The following is a 17,671-nucleotide window of genomic DNA, read 5'->3' on the forward strand; positions in this document are numbered from 1 at the left end:
CTGGCAATCGTCATCAGCAAACGAGCTGAAAACAGCCCAAGCGAGCACCGCCATGTCTGTCCACTGGACAGTGTGCAACCTGGAAGTCAGAGACGTGGACCTCAGGTGTGGTCTCGCGAACAAGAGTCTGTGCCAACCAAAGCCTGAGTAAGCACGGTGTTGCGCACACTTTGTGACAGAGGAGATTTATATCTGCTTGTCCCACCTTTCCAGGGATTACGGTAATGCCCCAACGTACCTCACATACGGTGAAAGAGATAATGTCCAAATTAACTAATTAATTTATTTTGGGAGAGAGAGACACACAGAGTGCGTGCACATGAGTCGCAACGGCAGGGGCAGAGGGAGACTCTCAAGCCGACTCTGTGCTCAGTGTGGAGCCCAACGCGGGGCTCGATCTCACGGCCCTGAGATCGGGACCTGAGCTGAAACCAAGACTGGATGCTTTCACGGATGGGACCACCCTGGTGTCCCAAAGAAATAAACATTTAAACCAAGAATGACGCCCCCGAGCACAGGCTGTCCGAACACCCCTCGGTGAGATGCCTTGAGGGATTCTTCTTGCAGCTGTTGCCATGTCTGACCCAGCCAGGGGGACACAGAGCCATTCCTACACCACCCAGCACACGCGTCGAGAGGGAATGAGGCGTGGTGGCCCGTCCGCATGTGCAGTGCCCGGCCCACGGCCAGATATGCAGCCGCCGCCCCACAAGGCCAAGCACGGGTTCTCCAGGAACATGACAGTGGAGCGGGGCGCTTTGACTGGGATCTGGTATAGGGACCATGTTGGCGGTAGCCTGGGATCTAGGAGCAGGAGCGCTGCGGGGCGGGGTGGGCCTGGGCAAGCCTGGGCGCAATGAGGGCAGAACCTGGAGAAGCAGGCGACGGCCTCCGCACTCTGAGGGAAAGAGGCGGAAGGAAAGACAGACTCAAAGCAAAGATAAAATTCAGGACCCAATGTCCACTATGGCTTCAGACGGCCGCTGCTGCAGGCTGCCTTCAGGATTGTGGTCAAGTGTTTTATTCTTTGAAATACTTTCCTAAAGATAAGTACGTTTAAAACAATGAAAAAAGGTTCTTCAGGAGGACTTAATGGCCTATTATGTGCAGCAAACTCAAAAAAAATAAATAAAAGAAAGAAATGAAAAGAAAACTATGACAACAACCCTGCCTCATGAAGCTCACGACATTCCAGGTGGTCACAGAAGCTGTGAAGAAAAGGCACGAAGGGGCCGACTGTTCTGGGGCTGCTATTTCATATGGGGTGTCTCATGGGGCTCTCTCATACGGTGACTCTGAGCAGACACCCAGACAAAGGGGGGGACTGTGCCACACAGCCCTCTGGGAAGAGCACAGTAAAAGGCTCAGGGAACTGCAGTGCAAAGGCCCAGGGGCGGCAGTGAGCTCACCTATCCTGGACCAGCCAGGACGCCGGTTTAACAGAGTGAGGTGCTGGTCAGAGAGGTGACAGCAGGCCTGCTGACAGTGACCCGGGACAGACCCCTGGGTGCAGGCGATCGTCCTTCTGCCCCACGACAAGCGTTGGTGGGGCTGGTTAGGTAAGATCGACAATACCTGCACACATGCTTTTCCAACACGATCTCTCCACGCACAGTCAAAAGGACGACGGGTTCCTTTCTCTGTGTCAGTGATGAGGAAACTGAGATTCACTTACAGATCTGTTCAAGGCCACAGAATAAATTTCCCATCCAAAAGCTCATCTGCTTCTTGTTCCAACTGTCCTGCGAGGTCAAAACCCCCATCTCATCGCAGCTGGTTGCCGTGGAAATGATGGCTGGGGTCACAGAGGTCCAATCTCTCAAATGGAAAAGCAGTTTCATGACTCACGAGCGTTCTGGCTACGGCAAGGCCACGCCCCTGATAAATGTCTGGTCGCGGGAGCCAGCCAGAGCGGCAGCATTTTCTCCCACCTAAAATAAAATGTTTCCCAAACATTTTCTTGGGGAAACATGTTTTGCACACTAAGGCAACCCTAGAAATACTTACCGGTCCTCCTCTCTCCCCACCTTTCTGCCTTCTGCCTCATAGACTCTTGGGGACAGAGGAGGAAAAAACCCCGACCTGTGCTCAGACTAACTGAAATCAGAGCCTCAGCTAGAATCCATACCTGTGACACATACTGTGGAACCTCAGTGAGTTGGTTCCCACCAATGCTTACTGGCCTGAATACCCTTTACTGCGACAACGAGTTTGCACGATGGAACCGGGAACTGTGGGGCCCCCCACCCACAGCCAGAGAAGAGACCGTCACCCAAGAGATGTTCCGTCGCTAATGGTTACGCTCTACGTGAGCCTCACCGGCAGCACTGGGGACAGTAAGCAGGAGGTCCGCTCACTCTCGGTCGGGGTGGGTCTGTGTGCGGAAAGAGCAGTGGCCAAGGGCCAAGGCCTCTGAGGAGCTCCTGGGGCTTCGATCCCATCTGCACATCTTGGGCTATGAGACCCCCGCCCACTTTCTGGAAAAGACTCGAGTACAGCAGAGGGTTTTATGGGATGCCAGATGTCAGTCACTGGGGCGGGGACGTGGCCCGAGGCCACTGGTTTGTACTAGGGTGTGGACTATATGCTAGGCCTGGCAGTGGCTCCTGAATGAACAAAACTAGACCTGTTCCGTGGAGGTCATGTTCTAGAAGATGGAGGGAGACAGACCATACAATGACCATCCTGATTAATGTGTCGTTAAAAACTAGGCCACGTGCTCTGAAGGCAGGAAATGTAGTTCTGTGGTGGCATCTAACAGAGGAAACTGATGCAGACGGGGGAGGGAGGGCAGGGAAGGCTTCCCCGGGGAAGGACCGTCTGAGCTGAGCGCTGAACAATGAGTAGGAGTGACAGACACATACCCTCCGGAGATGGCAGGAACCACTCAGAGGCAGCCCACCGTGACTGCTGCCCACTCAGGAACATCTTCAACAGGACTCCTGGGGGCTCTGCCTTGCCTTGTGACAATTTTCCCACAGCATCAGACCATTTTACTGGAGAAAGACTATAACTGGTTTCTCTTCCATGAAAGTTTAGCAGGATGTTGAAACCCAGCAGGGACATGTTTGACTAAAGGACACGCGTTTTCTCTCCTGTCCCAGACGTCATGACATGCATGTACGCACACAACCGAAATGACGGTTTCACCCTTCCTGCGTGTGAAGAGATCCAGTCTATTTTTCTTATGTGAGTGTGACAGATCCTCTAATAAAGGGTCACAACCCGTAATTTGAAAAACGCAGGGCTGAAGAGCCATTATAGAAAGGAGATATTTCTGTGTTATACAGAATTCCTTGGGCTAGAGCCGCCCGAAGAGGGAAAGGCAAGAAAGAGAGCGAGCGGGGTTTCCAGAGGGGACATATGCTCCAGTCCAGCCCCAGGCAGCAAGGGAAACCCCCGGATGCAGAGAGCACAGAACAGGAGGGGCATAAGTTACAGGCTGGAGTGAAATAACCAAAAAAATAGAACATCCCGACTTTTAAAAAATGCCATCCATACGTCGTCTTGTACTTCCACTGCCTCTTTAAAATTTGTAGAAAGCACTTTGCAAATTAAGAGCTTTCGAAAACAGACACACAGAAGCAAGTCTAGAGACCATGCACTTGGGCCAGCCAGAAGCAGTGAGCAGGAAATACCTCGGAGATAGAGAACTTTACAGGACAAGCCAGAGACCGGCTTCATCCCCAAAGACAATGATGGGAAAACAGCTGGCAGTTAAAGAACACGACAGCAGAAAGTGGGCATGACCCCGAGAAGGCCCGTGAAAACTGCTCTTTTATTAAATGAGGTCATGAAAATATTGAGGAAGAAACTGGTGATTTCCAGAAGATAGACTTTTCTGAGAAGGAGGGACTGAGTGGCCTTGGGAGTGCCGAAACCTAAGACTGAGACTCTTCCTGATGGTGGCTGTGCAGACAGGACGAGGCACCTGTCGGGGCCCTCACCCCTCACTGCAGCCCCCCTTCCGCCTGCGAGAGGAGAGGAGGGGGGCCATGGGTAAGTTAACCTATGTCTGCGACTCCTAGGAAACACTTGGAAAAAATAATAAGCCCAGGGTCAGTCTCTGCTTGCCTCAAGCAGGGGGACGGTGTGATACCATCACACTCCCAAGCGGGGGCAGGGGAGAGCGGAGGGGAGGTTTGCTCAGAAGCACGGGCACCACTGTTGGCAAGAGGAAGGGTCAGGACGGAGCCCAGGCTGGAATACGGGAGTTCGAGGGGCCTGTTCTCAGATGGTGTAAGTTTCACTGTGGGTTATGATCAGCGAGGCCCCTCAGTTTCTTACTTAAATTGGTTTCGAATTTCTCAGGTGAGGCAGATCCCCCAGGAGTGTGGGGGTAGGAAGCACAGCGCCCAGCAGCCTGACCTTCAGGCCAGGGGGTGCCTCCCTCCACCCTTCCGCCCTGTCCCCGCCCCACCCTGAGGGCCGGCAGGTGCCAGCCGCAGACACAGATGCCCTCCTTCTGCTCAGAAGGGGGTGGGGACAGAGGGCCACCGTGCAGCCGTGTGTATGTGGACAGGGTGGGAACGGGTTTCTGGCCCCATCTCTGCGTTCTCACGTCCCGGTGAGCCCCGGAACCCACCCTGTCGCATCTGACAGCTGGAAGACTCTCTTTTAGGGGCCGCTCAGCATCTTGTTCCCACTCACACGTGCAGTCCTGGGGGACTGCTCACTGCCTACGACAGTAGGGTCAACTTACTGTAAGGAAGTTGTTCATGTTGGAGGAGACATTCTCTGCCTTCTGTCTTCCCCAAGTTGTGTGGCAGAGGCAGCCAGGGAGAAGATGCCAGTCCTGAGCAAGCACGCAAGAAGGAACGCGGCCTCTGGTCCGGAACTACACACGTGGACGAGATGAGTCTGTGACCCAGGGTCAGAAAGAGCCCTGGAGAAGGGGCATTTGGGCTGTGTCCTGAGGCATGACCAGGAGCCTGCTAGGCCCTAGGAGGGCTATACTGGAAGCTGCAGTGGGATGGCGGGAAGGGGGTGTGGAGACAGAGGAGAAGGCCAGCCTGTGCCCAGCACCGAGTCTCAGCCTCGGCTCAAGCGCTCACACTGCATTCTTCGTGCTCCGGGAGCACAGAAGCTTTGAGCAGTTGAGTGCTGACCAAATCTGCACTCCAGGAAGTGACTGTGGCTGTGGGGAGAAGACGGATGCTCAGAGGGAGAGCCTCCAAAGTAAGGGGGTAGATGATCCCCCAAACACCTGCCCCCTCCGCTCCCTGCTCAGGAAGACCCTGCCCACACCTGAGGATGAGTCCCAGGTCCCCAGAAGCACATCTTTTCTGATCTAAGCCTACTGCTCGTGGCCCTGAACCTGTGAGGAATCTCTGCTGTCCTCCGGCGTGCGTGGCCCTGCTCTATCCCCTGAGCCTGTCCCGTCTTCTCGACAAGGAACCACAGCAGAACCCAGGGCCCCAGTGTGGCTTCGCTTGTTTATGGCTGAGATCTCATTCCCAATCTTGCCAGCCTCGTTCCTCTGCCTTCTACAATCTACCCATGAGCCCTTAGTAAACCAAGCCCTCCACCCATCTGTGCAGAGCCCGGGATGTGCGTACGGACAAATGAGACCTCATAACACTGCAAGGCGGGGCTGCTTTTCAATGTAGCCACCTCCTCCAGGAGGCCCTCCCGGTGTCCCCCACTATGGCCTCTCGCTACAGCATTCCTCTTCCCTCTTCCTCAATCACAGCTCCTACCCTCTGATAACTGAACTCAAAATTCTGCCGAGGAAGGAGCTAAGTTCCCCCTTGAAAAACAGAGACGACCGCGTGTGCCCTGCCGAAGTGCCGAGCGCGTTCAGCAGATGCCCCTGAGACCTCACAGTGCATGTCTCTATGTCCGTCTGCACCTGGGGACACACTCACTAAAGCCCCTTCACCCAGCTTTGCCTGCAATTTCCCTCCTTGCCATGTTGGATGTACCCTTCTTGGTGTGGACATCAGTGCCTAGATGGAGACGATGGAAACCAAGAAAGGGACAAGCGCTGCGTTCTCCCCATGGCGCCCTAGCTCTGAGCACAGGGCCAGGGCTGGTCTCCCTCTGCGGGCCCTCCCCCAGGCCCTGCGCAGGCCCAGGTACAACCCCGTGCTCCTTGCACACGCATATACGATGCCTGCCCGCAGCTCTCTTTGCTGTCTGGTCTGTTTGCTTGTTTGCTTGCTCTTTTTGCTTCTAGCCGGGGCCCAGCCTTGAACCTGCCACACGGTGTATGTTTAATAATGCAAAGAAGTGACGCACAAGTGCAGCCGTTTGCAACCGCGGCAGTGCCCGCAGCCTCGGCTCGCTCTGTGACCGCTCGCACAGTCCGCGGCAGTGCTAGACTCTGGGCCTCCTCTCCTGCCTGAGCTGGTCTCTGCTGGGAGCGGAGGCCAGCCCAGGGGAGGAAGCAGCACTGCTCCGCACCCAGAACCCTCGGATCATCACTCTGAGGCCTCCTGGGCAGGGGGGCGGTCCCCTTCTAGCCTTGCAACCACACGAACCAATGTCCAGAGGTAAGAGAGGGTGGGGCCCAGGGCAACCACCTCAGGGGAGAAGAGCCCGGAGCAGAAGGGACGGACCAGACCCCCACCTGGGCCTCATGAGTCTCCACTTGCAGCCCCAGCAGGAAAGGGTCCTAAGCCTGGTAGTGAGAAGACAACTTCCTGCCACTCATCTCTGCCGATTCAGGCCGCAGACGTCCCCCTGCCCACCCCACAGCCATTACCACCTGCTCCCCAGTCACACCGACCTCAGGCCCAACAATTTCTTCTTGTTTTCTTTTCCCGCCTTTGACTGACGTGGTTCCATGCTTCCTCTGCCGCACCTGCTTCCTTCACAGACCAAGCTCTGCAGTGTGATGCTTCTTGAAGCCAGACCGTCTTCTCTCCCCGTCATCCACCCCAGCAGGCTCCCAAGCTACTTCTAACCTTTCCAGATCCTGTTCTTCCTGGGGGAGCATCCGCAGTCCCCGTCCCCCTGCCACCACCTGCCCTAATCTCATCCACACTGCACAATGGCACGGCGGCCCTCGGGCGCAGAGACCAGCTGGTGATCATAAGCACACGTGGTCCACAGGGCCCAGATGGAGGCCGCGGGCAGCACAGGTGCCGAAGCCCACGGGAGGCCCTGCTCTGTGGCCTGAGGTTGGGGACCCGTTCCAGCTACCGCGGGGGTCCTAAGTGCCCCCCGGGGTGGCATTTCCACAGCCAAGCTCATTCTAGTCTCCTAATCACCAACCCTAAAACTGATCTTTTGGAAAAGGCCTTTCCTAACCAGGGACCTGCTTACATTTGGGTGACTCGTTCAGTTAAATTTGATCTAAAAGACTGCCACATTTCCAAAGGACACCATTTCTTCCTTAAAAATCTCCTCTCACTAAGCCTCATCTTTAAGGCAACAATGATGTCAATCTATGAAAAGGAACCTTCAAAGGGTTAATATCACAAAACATATGAAAACCCGAGTGCTCAGGGACACACCCACGTGGTCCCTATGTCAGCGGCCTCAGGTGGGAACGGTCCCTGGGCAGATCAGGACTTGGCTGCCATGTGTCCCCGAGGACAGCCTGGTCGTCCACACCCACAGGTGTACGAGAGGAAGGAAAGTGCCTGGGCCGGCGTGGGTCCCACCAGGCCGGCAGATTTGGGGGGTGGGGAGCCCAGGGGGCAGGAAGCTTCTGGATTCTGCACTTGCTGCTGCTCTATCATGGCTGTGCTGTGTTGTAGTCCTTCGTCCCAATCCTCCCCGGGAAGGACGGCTTAAACAAACTGAAAGCTAGTCTGCGTAAAACAGAGCAGCCCCTTCCGGGAAAGCAGCCAAGAAGGGAAATAGAATGTATTTTAAATCAAAGGACAAAGCTCTCAGATTTATTTTAACCTCCTGGTTGATCTCAAATGGAATGTAATTTTACTATGCTTAAGAGAAAAAAAAAATCCCTAATATTTTCCTCTAGAAGGTCATAATGCTGCAACATGAAAGGGGAGACTGGGGCAAGGCTGGGACCACAAACAAATATATCCAGTTAGTGACAAAGACATGTAAATAATACTTTATTATTTCTTGTCACTGGATAGCTGGTAGGACAGGAAGTTTCGCTCACCCATGAGAAGCTGTCTCCTGGAATAAGAAATCCTACACAACTCATTTTTAAGGACGAAAAAAGAGGAAATTGGAAGAAGAGATTAGAAGTCCTTTAATCATTTAATGAAAATAAAAGAAAAAAGTCGGATGTTAGAGGGTACGTACCCTTAATTTATTTAAAATGACTGGTGCCATCAAAGTAGCTACAAAAATGCTGTGAGACAGTTCTGCTTTGCGTTAAGAGGCCTAGGCCTGGCTGCAAACCACGGAATCTCTATCTCTTTTCCAAATTTTAAAGGGAAACTCTTCATTTTTCCCCTAAGTGACAGTGTCTAATTATAATGACTCTAGTTTGTTGCACGTGGTCTCTACTGATCACCTATTTTATCCCAAATGTTAGGAGAAGTATCAAAGTGAAGAGAATTGAAACTGACACATGGGAGGTACAGGCAGAGAAAAAGGGAGCCTATTAACCAGGACCACAGGACAGACACCTCACCCAAACCCAAGCCACACTGTACAATCACCCTGGAAAATATATATTATTATTACTGTGCCCATTTTACAGATCGGGGAATGGAAATTTAGAGGTTAACATGAAACATGATGGTACCACAGTGCAAACCCAGCTCTCTCTCTTCCCAATGCCGTGCTCCGTCCACTGTGGCCAACGACTCACTTTAAAGGCATTTAAGGGAAGCACCAAAGGCACCCCAGGGTCTGTGCAGGTCCCACTTCTGCTGGCAAGCACCCTCTCGCCTCCCCAGCACCCTGGTGGCTGGTGGGATGGAGTCTCTGAGTTGAAGCCGTGTGCCTGTCTCTCGAACGCAGACATCCCCTGTGATCGGAGGCAGAAGGAACCAGGGATGCTGTTTCTCTGCAAGTGTGGGAAGATCTCTTCACCACAGCCCCTAGCCTCCAGCCACCGCTCAGGAGTTTCCAGTGATGGAGAAGTCATTGTTTCAAGAGAGCCTGTTTCACCAGACAGCTGGAATTGCTGGCACCAGCTTCCTTATACAATAACAAAAACTGCCTGCCTGTGACTTCCACTCTCCCGAGTCTCCAACAGAGAGGAAAAAAAATGAGACTTCAGCCTCTTTTCTGTGGCCGCCTTCCAAATATTTGGACATCACGATTCCATTTCCCCCTTCTAAGGCCTTCTGTAAAAACATGCCGTTATTTTAAGTGCTCCTCATCAGATGTGTTTCCGGCCCCCTCACATCTGAGTCACATCATCCGGACCTACTCTAGCTTATGAGCATCTTGGAAAACCCTGCGCCCGGAGCGGAGGAGCTCACCCTGCGCCCGGAGCGGAGGAGCTCACCCTGCGCCCGGAGCGGAGGAGAAGGAGCTCAGGTGCGGCATGCCGGCGCGGACAGCGCGAGCCACCGTCTGAATGGTTCCGGATGCTCGGGTTCGACTGATTAAAGTTCAAGACCGTTCTACTTTAATAGCTTTATCACACTCCTGGTTACTGACCTGATTTAGGTCCTCAGTTTTTCTTTCCTACTTGTTGGAAGGTTTGGGGGAAGGACATTAGAAGGTTTGTTTTTTAATGTTGGCTGGGGGGAAAGGAAACAGGCCTCCTTCTTTGGAAGACAATTTGGCAATTGATATAAAAAGAAAAACCCTTAAACACATGCCTTGCCACTGACCCTGCAGTTTCACTTTTAGGGATTTTTTTCAGGCAAGTAATTAGGGGCATATAACGATTTACCTCAATGGTTGTTTGCTAGAAACCCTCTCTAGGTCCTCAATGCAGGATAAGTTCAAAGGGCTTAGGTAACCGGTTACATCACTGTCATGAAAAATGCTGTCCAGGGGGCGCCTGGGTGGCTCAGTGGGTTAAGCCTCTGCCTTCGGCTCAGGTCATGATCCCGGGGTCCTGGGATCGAGCCCCACATCGGGCTCTCTGCTCAGCAGGGAGCCTGCTTCCCTTCCTCTCTCTCTGCCTGCCTCTCTGCCTACTTGTGTTCTCTCTCTGTCAAATAAATAAATAAAAATCTTTAAAAAAAAAATGCTGTCCAGGAAGTATTTATGGACATGAGGAGGAGTTTATGATAAGACACTCCCAGGAAGAGGCAGGTGAAGTCCAGTGTAGTGCCGCATGGAGGAAAATGTTGATGTAAGCGGCTGGTAGGGGCTGCTTGTGGCCTGCCCTGCCCTGAGCCATCCCAGGAGGCTGAGGGAGGAGACAGGCAGGAGGAGGGAGGAGGGTGGCATTCTCCACGACAGACTCGGGGAGAACGCTGAGGGACTATTACCGGGACACAGGACCATGTGTGGGTAGACTTCTCAGTGAATCCCCCAAATCTTCAGCAGTGTTACTTGCCTGGAGGACTAGGGGACATTTTGCAACGTCTCACAAAAACACCAAAAAGCCCCGGAGCTGACTCAGACATGGTGTCAGGGGCCCCAGGCCTCCTGTACCTGGGCCTGGCCCATCTGGCCCACCTTAGCCAGGTGGGTAAGCATACCTGGACACACGCCCAGCACGGGTGCGGGGACAGGCAGTGGCGGAGTTGCAGGGGTTACTGTGGGCTGGTGGGGTGTGGGGCACCTGTGAATAATCTTATTTTTGCTTATCTGAATTTCTTAACTTTTCCATAAATAACATGTTGCTTAAAAAGATGCTTCCCCGAAGGCTACTCAGCCACTTCGTTTCCTAATGACAATGCTGTGCGGAGCCCCGGGCCTTGGGCCTGGGTCACAGTGAGGCGCACGGAGCTTGCTGTCCCACAGCCGTCACACAGGGACCCCTGGACAATGCAGCTCGCAGGGCACACGGCACAGAGAGATATCAGGGAGGAGTGGTCGACCCTAAAAAGCAAGGAGACCCTGACCCAGGCTACAACATGGATGACCTTGGAGGACGCTGCACCCAGTGAGAGACGCCACTCACGGAAGGACAAGAACCGTGTGATCCCACTTATCTGACGGGTCGAGAGGAGTGGAGCAGACAGGAAGTAGAACGGTGGCCGCCAGGGACTGGGGGAGGGGGAACCGGCTTTAGTGTTTCATGGGCACAGAGTTTCAGTCTGGAAAATGAGAAAGTTCTAGAGATGGATGGAGGGATGGTTGCATGACAGTCTGAGTGCGCTTCATGCCTCTCGACTGTACGTATAGAAATGGTTAAAATGGTAAATTTTTATGGTATGTGTATCTTAACACGATTTAGAAAAAAAAACAAAACGTACAATGCTGGAACCCAATAAATCCTCAGAAGGAGAAAAGGTCAGGGGAGCGTTTCTCCTGATTCTGCAGCCATGCTGGATAAATACACAAGGGGTTCATCTCATCTTTCTTCCGGCAGGTGGGAAGCAGAAAAGCTAAAACGTTTCCATTAGCATCCACGGCAATTCACACGGCGCAGGAGGCTCTATTACACATTTCGCCATTCCCGTGTCATTCATCTTCGCCTGAACGTGAGCAATTTCTGTTTTGAGAAATCTACTGTCTCGGGTAATGAGGCAGCAGTGGGCAGGGCAAGGGTGGGAGAAGACACCGCGACGGATGGGGGGGGAACCTCCCAGACAAGCCAAAATGTAATCGGCGCGGCCCCTTCTCCACTCTCTCCCCATCCGTGTCTCTCGGAGGCCTCGCCCCCTTACACAACGTTATAATGGAACATGAGAATGACACCACGGTTTCAGAAAGGAAAAAAAAAAAAACCCAACAAAAAACCTCTCAAAGGATACGTCACCATCTGGAGAACAAGCGCTTCCTAGGAAGGACCCCATCCCCAGCCGGCCCCAAAGACGGACTGGGCCTTCCCACCCTGTCCCGCCTCTGTTCTTCACCGTCTGGCATCCTGGGCCATCCTGCCTGCTAATCTCATCAACCGGAGGGAGAGAAGCAGCCGAGGACACAAGAGAAGAGAATGCAAGAGGGACAATTACTGGGAAAGACTAATTTTTCAAAACAGAAAGCTTTTTCTGTACCAGGGGGGAGAAAAGATAAAATTCGTCCCCATCAGGTTTTCAAAAAAACAAAGAAAAAAATCCACTCTCTTTGAAACAACACTTTGAAAATCAGCACCAGAAACAAACTTCAGGGGCTGAACTGGAAAGAATTGGTCTGGACACCTCGGGGCCAAAGGCCTTCCACTCCAGACGTGAAATCTGCAAGGAGGGAGGCGAGAACCCAAAGACGTATTCCTACCCTCTCTCCAAGGCAGGGCGACTGGCGATCCTAATCTGGGAAGAGAGACTGAAAGGCAACAGAAAGACACAGTTAAAACAACAGAATCAAGGGCGCTCAGAGCGCAAAAGTGTCTCTGTTTCACACAGCAGGAAAATGGAACAGCAAAAGAGTCACTATTTTTCTAAGACCAGACACCTGGGGGTGGTGCTGAGTCCCGAGACCCAGGGCCCATCTCGGGATGCTGTCCTGTTCTTGTGCCCACTCCCTGTGCTTCTCGAAGACCGCTCTCACATTCTAGCTGCTATGCGGCCACTATTTCAGAAATGGCAGAAACGCTGGAAACAGGACATGGGGAGAGCTGGCCCAACGCGCTCAGGAGTTCCCGAACCTTGCGGCTCCTCCTCAACTTCTAGAGAGCAGTCGTCCTGGAAGAATGTGTTCACTTGAGAATGCTGAGCTCCCTCCCTGAAGCCAGCGGACTCCTTGGCAACACGGGGCGGGGGGTGGTTAGCAGGACTCTCCCCATGAGTGTGACCACGGCCTCCTCTGCAGGGCACCAGGAAGCCCCACTCTGGGAGCGAAGGAAACAGAGCACAACCTCCTTCCTTCAGCCGACCAGCGGGGAACAGTTGGACTTGTAAGCTGCCTGTGCTGCAGACCAGTGCGGTTCCATGGAGGGAGACGGAGGAGTCACTGAGGGACCGGGGGGTTTAGGGAGCTTCCACAGGAGGATTCCCGGCCAGCATGACCTGCGCGAGGTCCAGAGTGGCCTGTGTCACAGCCACACCCGGTCTCCCTGATGACAGTGATCTCTCCTCCCAGTTCCTAGACCTCCTTTACGGACAGGGTTTTGGCTGGAGAACTTGGTGAGGAAATCACAGGTCTCTAAAAGGCAAATGCGGACAGGGCTGCTTATAAATTTGGCTGCTGGTGTTCACCTTGATGGTTCTGCTCCCGCATGGCGTTCACAGAGCGCTTCTCGGCTGTGCTCTGGCTCAGGGCGCAGTCTGAGCCAGAGCACATCAAGACCAGAGCACATCAAGCCCCATGAATCTACAGCTGGAGCACGTGTGACCGAGCTTCCAACAGGCCCCTGCGTCCAGGCCTCCCCGTGGCCACAGCTACTTGCCTGGCATGTGTTATTGAAATTCCAGATTCTACCCAAAAGCAGGTTGGGCTGAAACAGGAAATCGAGCTAAAACAATGACCTGGGCTTTCGTGGTCATGGCTGACCCAAGAGCAGAGGTGTCCAAAGAGGGGCCAGGTCAGACACCTTTCCGGGGTAAAGAAACGGTAGAGATTTTCAAGTATTTTTCCTAATCCCTTTCACTACCATATTTAAAATATGCTTTGGAATGCATTAGTAGATTAGAGTGGTAATATGTGTTTAATCTAGGAGTATTTTAACATAGGCAGAGGAACAGTGATCTATACTCAAAATATTTTTTGCTAATAGGGTGTTTGGTCAAAGAAGCTGCAGCCGTTGCCTGGGATGCACCACTGCTTTCTTTACTCCAGCTCCTACATCCGTCAGTGGGTTTTGGGGCCATGCTGGAAGACACAAGACTCCTATATTCAGCTTCATGCTGCCTCCTCCCACCCATCTGTCTACAGCTGCTAGATAGCCAACACCTAGAACACAGGAAGCTACTGAGTTTCTGAGCAACCCACTTTACATGGTGGCAGGTGTGATGAACAGTGGTTCCTTCCAGACCACAAAATTCTGGCAGTGCCCATCATGCCTGCGGAAAATAGGCTTCTTAACCATAGCAAAATAACTTCTAAAGGAAAAACTCACGTGTATGCTGATTAGGTGAGAAAAAAAAAGGTCACAATGAAAACAGATAAAGTCCTTTCGCAAAATAAAAGGACATGGGGCCTTTGTCCAGAGTTATTGGTAATGACTCAAAAAAGAGGAGAATCAGTACATTCCTATCTCTGAAGAAAATCAAAGGTATAACAGCTGTAAGCATGAAAGCCAGGGTCAATACCACCACTGAGCTGATTTTGACTAGGGTGGGACTCTTACTAGTAACGTCTAGGATACACCCTGAAGATGGCTTCCCCCTCCCTCTCCGTATATGTCTTAAAATCCACTAGAACACAGGTTTCACAGGAAATCTCTCATTAATCCATACAGCAGATGCATATCCTATCATTATGATAAAGAAAACCTTATTAGCTAAGTATTCCATTCAGATGTTCCCCACTGCGTGGGTAATGCCTGTTTTACATAGGAAGGAACTGTGGCTCAGGCAGCATGACTCACCTAGGACTTGGGGAAGAAGAGAGGAGACCATCCTAACAGACACAACTACAGCGAGCACATACACATTCCCGTCTAGTGCACCTGGGACAATAGGAAGGGTGTAGACAAAGGACAGCCTACACTCCCCCAGGGTGAAGCTTATCCAACCTCAGTAAGAAACATGAATATACAAACTCTTCAGCACCATCAAAGTAAAAATTCCATGAACCAACTTCTGGTTTCTGCTCCAGTGTGTAAAGAGCTTGGAAGTCATCACTCCACCCTAATCATAAGCAAAAAGCTGAACAAAAGGCCAAAAATGAACAACTCTTCTTAGCTGGCTCAGAGAAGCAAGATCAGAGAGCACCCTGCCACCCCAAAAACTGGAGACCAACAGCTGAATACAGAGAATCACAACTTACTGGAGAAACAAGCTCTGGGGAAACCCCGTCTGGGAAATGAAGCCTGAGCTGTAGGGGATGAACAGCTGGAGGTCAGTGTGGACGAGCCGGAGAGATAAAGACTCCAGGGGTATCAGCCACAGGTGGGGTCCCATACGACTGTGAGTTTTACCTCCAGAAGCTTCACTAGGTTTCTCATCGTGAATATTGGGAGACAGATCCCTTCCAGCTTCCAGCAGGGGGAGAAGGCAAGGAATCATTTTGAAATATGCCAGAGCATTCTGTTTTTCGTTTTGTTTTGTTTTGTTTTTTTGATTTATTTATTTGACACAGAGAGACAGAGTGAGAGAGGGAACACAAGCAGGGGGAGTGGGAGAAGAAGAAGCAGGCTTCCTGCTGAGCAGGGAGCCCGATGTGGGGCTCGATCCCAAGACCCTGGGATCATGACCTGAGCCAAAGGCAGATGTCCAATGACTGAGCCACCCAGGCGCCCCCAGAGCATTCTGTTCTTAACAAGGCCTGCCCTCAAGGGAAACTATTCTACCACAGCTAACCTATTGGGAGTTTATCAGATCTTAACTAACCTGGGGAAAGGGCAATAGTCAACTCCAGCCTGCCCCTAGCCTTCTACATGGAGGAAGCATAATACTCTTTTCTTAATCACCTCTAGCCACCTAGTCCCACCTCTGTGGGAGAGAAACTGAGAAGCATTTGTGAAGGTGACAGCCCAGGGCACAGACCTATCATAGGAATATTGGTGTCCCCTCTCCCCTCTAGAACTTAACACCACATCACTAAAGCCCTATTTCCTGGAGTCCCTTTCACCCAGCATATCATAACCAGTGTTGAAGAAAATCTTACGAGGCATAATAAAAAGCTAAAAAACATAGCTTGAAGAGAGACAAAGCAAGACTCAGATATGGCAGGGATGTTGGAATTATTATACCAGGAATTTAAAACAACCATAGCAGTATGTTAAAAGCTCTAATGGAAAAAGTAGACAACATGGAAGAACAAATGAATAATGTAAACAGAGAGATGAAAATTGTCTTAAAAAATCTTAAAGAATTACTGGAGATCAAAAACACTGCAACAGAAACGAAGAATGGGTCTGATGGACCCATCAGTAAACTAGACACCGCTGACAGAAGAATCTTTGAGTCTGAGGATAAGTAGGCAGAAACTTCCAAAGGAAAAGCAAAGATTAAAAAAAAACCAAAAACCTGAAAAAAATCAGAACAGAGTATCCAAGAAATGGTGGGCAAGAACCAAGAGTGTACACACACAGGCAATGGGAATACCAGAATGAGAAGAAAGAGAGACAGGAATAAAAGAATTATTCGAAGTGATAATGACTGAGAATTTCCTCAGATTAATGTTAGACATGAAAACACAGCTCCGGGAATCTCACAGAACACCAAGCAGGATAAATAACAAAAACAAACAAATAAACAAACAAACACAAAAACAAAAACTATACCTAGACATAGCATATTCAGACTGTAGAAAATTAATGATTTTTTAAAAACTCTTGAAAGAAGACAGGAGGGGGGGAAATAGCTTTAGAGAAACAAAGATTAGAATTCTACCCAACTTCTCATAAACCATGCAAGCAAGAAGAGAGTGGAATGAGATATCTAAGTGCTGAGAGAGAAAAAAAAAATGCCAATCTAGAATTCTATACTCTGTGAAAATAATCTTCAAAAGTGAAAGAGAAATAAAGACTTTCCCAGACAACAAAAATTGAGGCAATATGTTGCCAGTAGACCTGCCTTGCAAGAACTATTAAAAGAAGCCCTCCAGAGAGAAGGAAGGGCTGATCTCCATAACGTAAGTAAGAACATCTAACGTAAGTAAGAACATCTTACGTAAGTAAGAACATAGGCAGAGAAGGAGTAAGTGATGGTGAAAATGACAACTTTAGTTTTCCTACTCTTATTTAGTAGGGAACAGTTTGTTCAAAATAATAATAGCAACAATGTATTTGACTATGTATGCTTATATACATGTTTATGTACACACATATATGTGAAATGAAGGACAGCAATGATACAAGGAACGAGAGGGAAGAATTCTTAATATTTTGTTATAAGATACACTAACTGTGAAGAGGGCTAGTGCTATTTGAAATTAGACTTGGATTCATTGTAAATAGATATTGCAAACTCTAGAACAACCACTAAAACAAAGTGAAAAAATAGGAGAGAAAAATGGAATCATATAAAATGCTCAATGAAAGCTACGGAAAGCAGAAGAACGTGTAGAAGACAAAAATAAGAACAGAACAAGGGCAAGTAATAGAAAAGAGTAATAAATATGGTATATATCAAGACAGCTATATTAACAACCACTTTAAATGGCAACAATCTAAATATACAATTAAAAGACAGTGATTGTCAGAACCGATCAAAAAATAAGACCCAACTGACTATATGTTATTTAAAAGAAATCTACTTCCAAAACAGAAAGCACTGAGCCCAGATGGGTTCTCTGGTGAAATCTACCAAACATTTAAGGAATAAACCATACTAATTCTCTATAATCTCCTTCAAAATATAGATGCAGAGGGAATACTTCCTAACTCATTCTATGAAGCCAGCATTACCCTAATAACAAAACCAGACAAGGCCATTACAAGAAAATAGCAAACCAATATCTCTTATGAATATAGAGAAATCAACAAAATATTAGCAAATTAAATCCAACAATGTACAAAAAGAATTATATACCATGACCTATCAAGTAGGATCTAACGTATGCAAGGCTGGCTCAACATGTGAAAATCAATTAATGTAATCCCCTTGACAAAATCCAACTC

The 17,671-nt window shown here is 50.2% G+C and overlaps 1 protein-coding gene across 2 annotated transcripts in view; it reads right to left on the reverse strand.

Annotated features, from left to right (window-relative positions):
* Positions 1-17,671, reverse strand: part of LOC111160476 (polypeptide N-acetylgalactosaminyltransferase 2) — a 181,033-nt gene that overhangs the window by 64,768 nt on the left and 98,594 nt on the right. The gene's annotated exons all lie outside the window — the stretch shown is intronic.

Source organism: Enhydra lutris, unplaced genomic scaffold (genome assembly GCF_002288905.1).
Source record: "Enhydra lutris kenyoni isolate GAN:26980312 unplaced genomic scaffold, ASM228890v2 scaffoldscaffold76, whole genome shotgun sequence".
In the NCBI taxonomy this organism is placed as follows: Eukaryota; Metazoa; Chordata; class Mammalia; order Carnivora; family Mustelidae; genus Enhydra; species Enhydra lutris.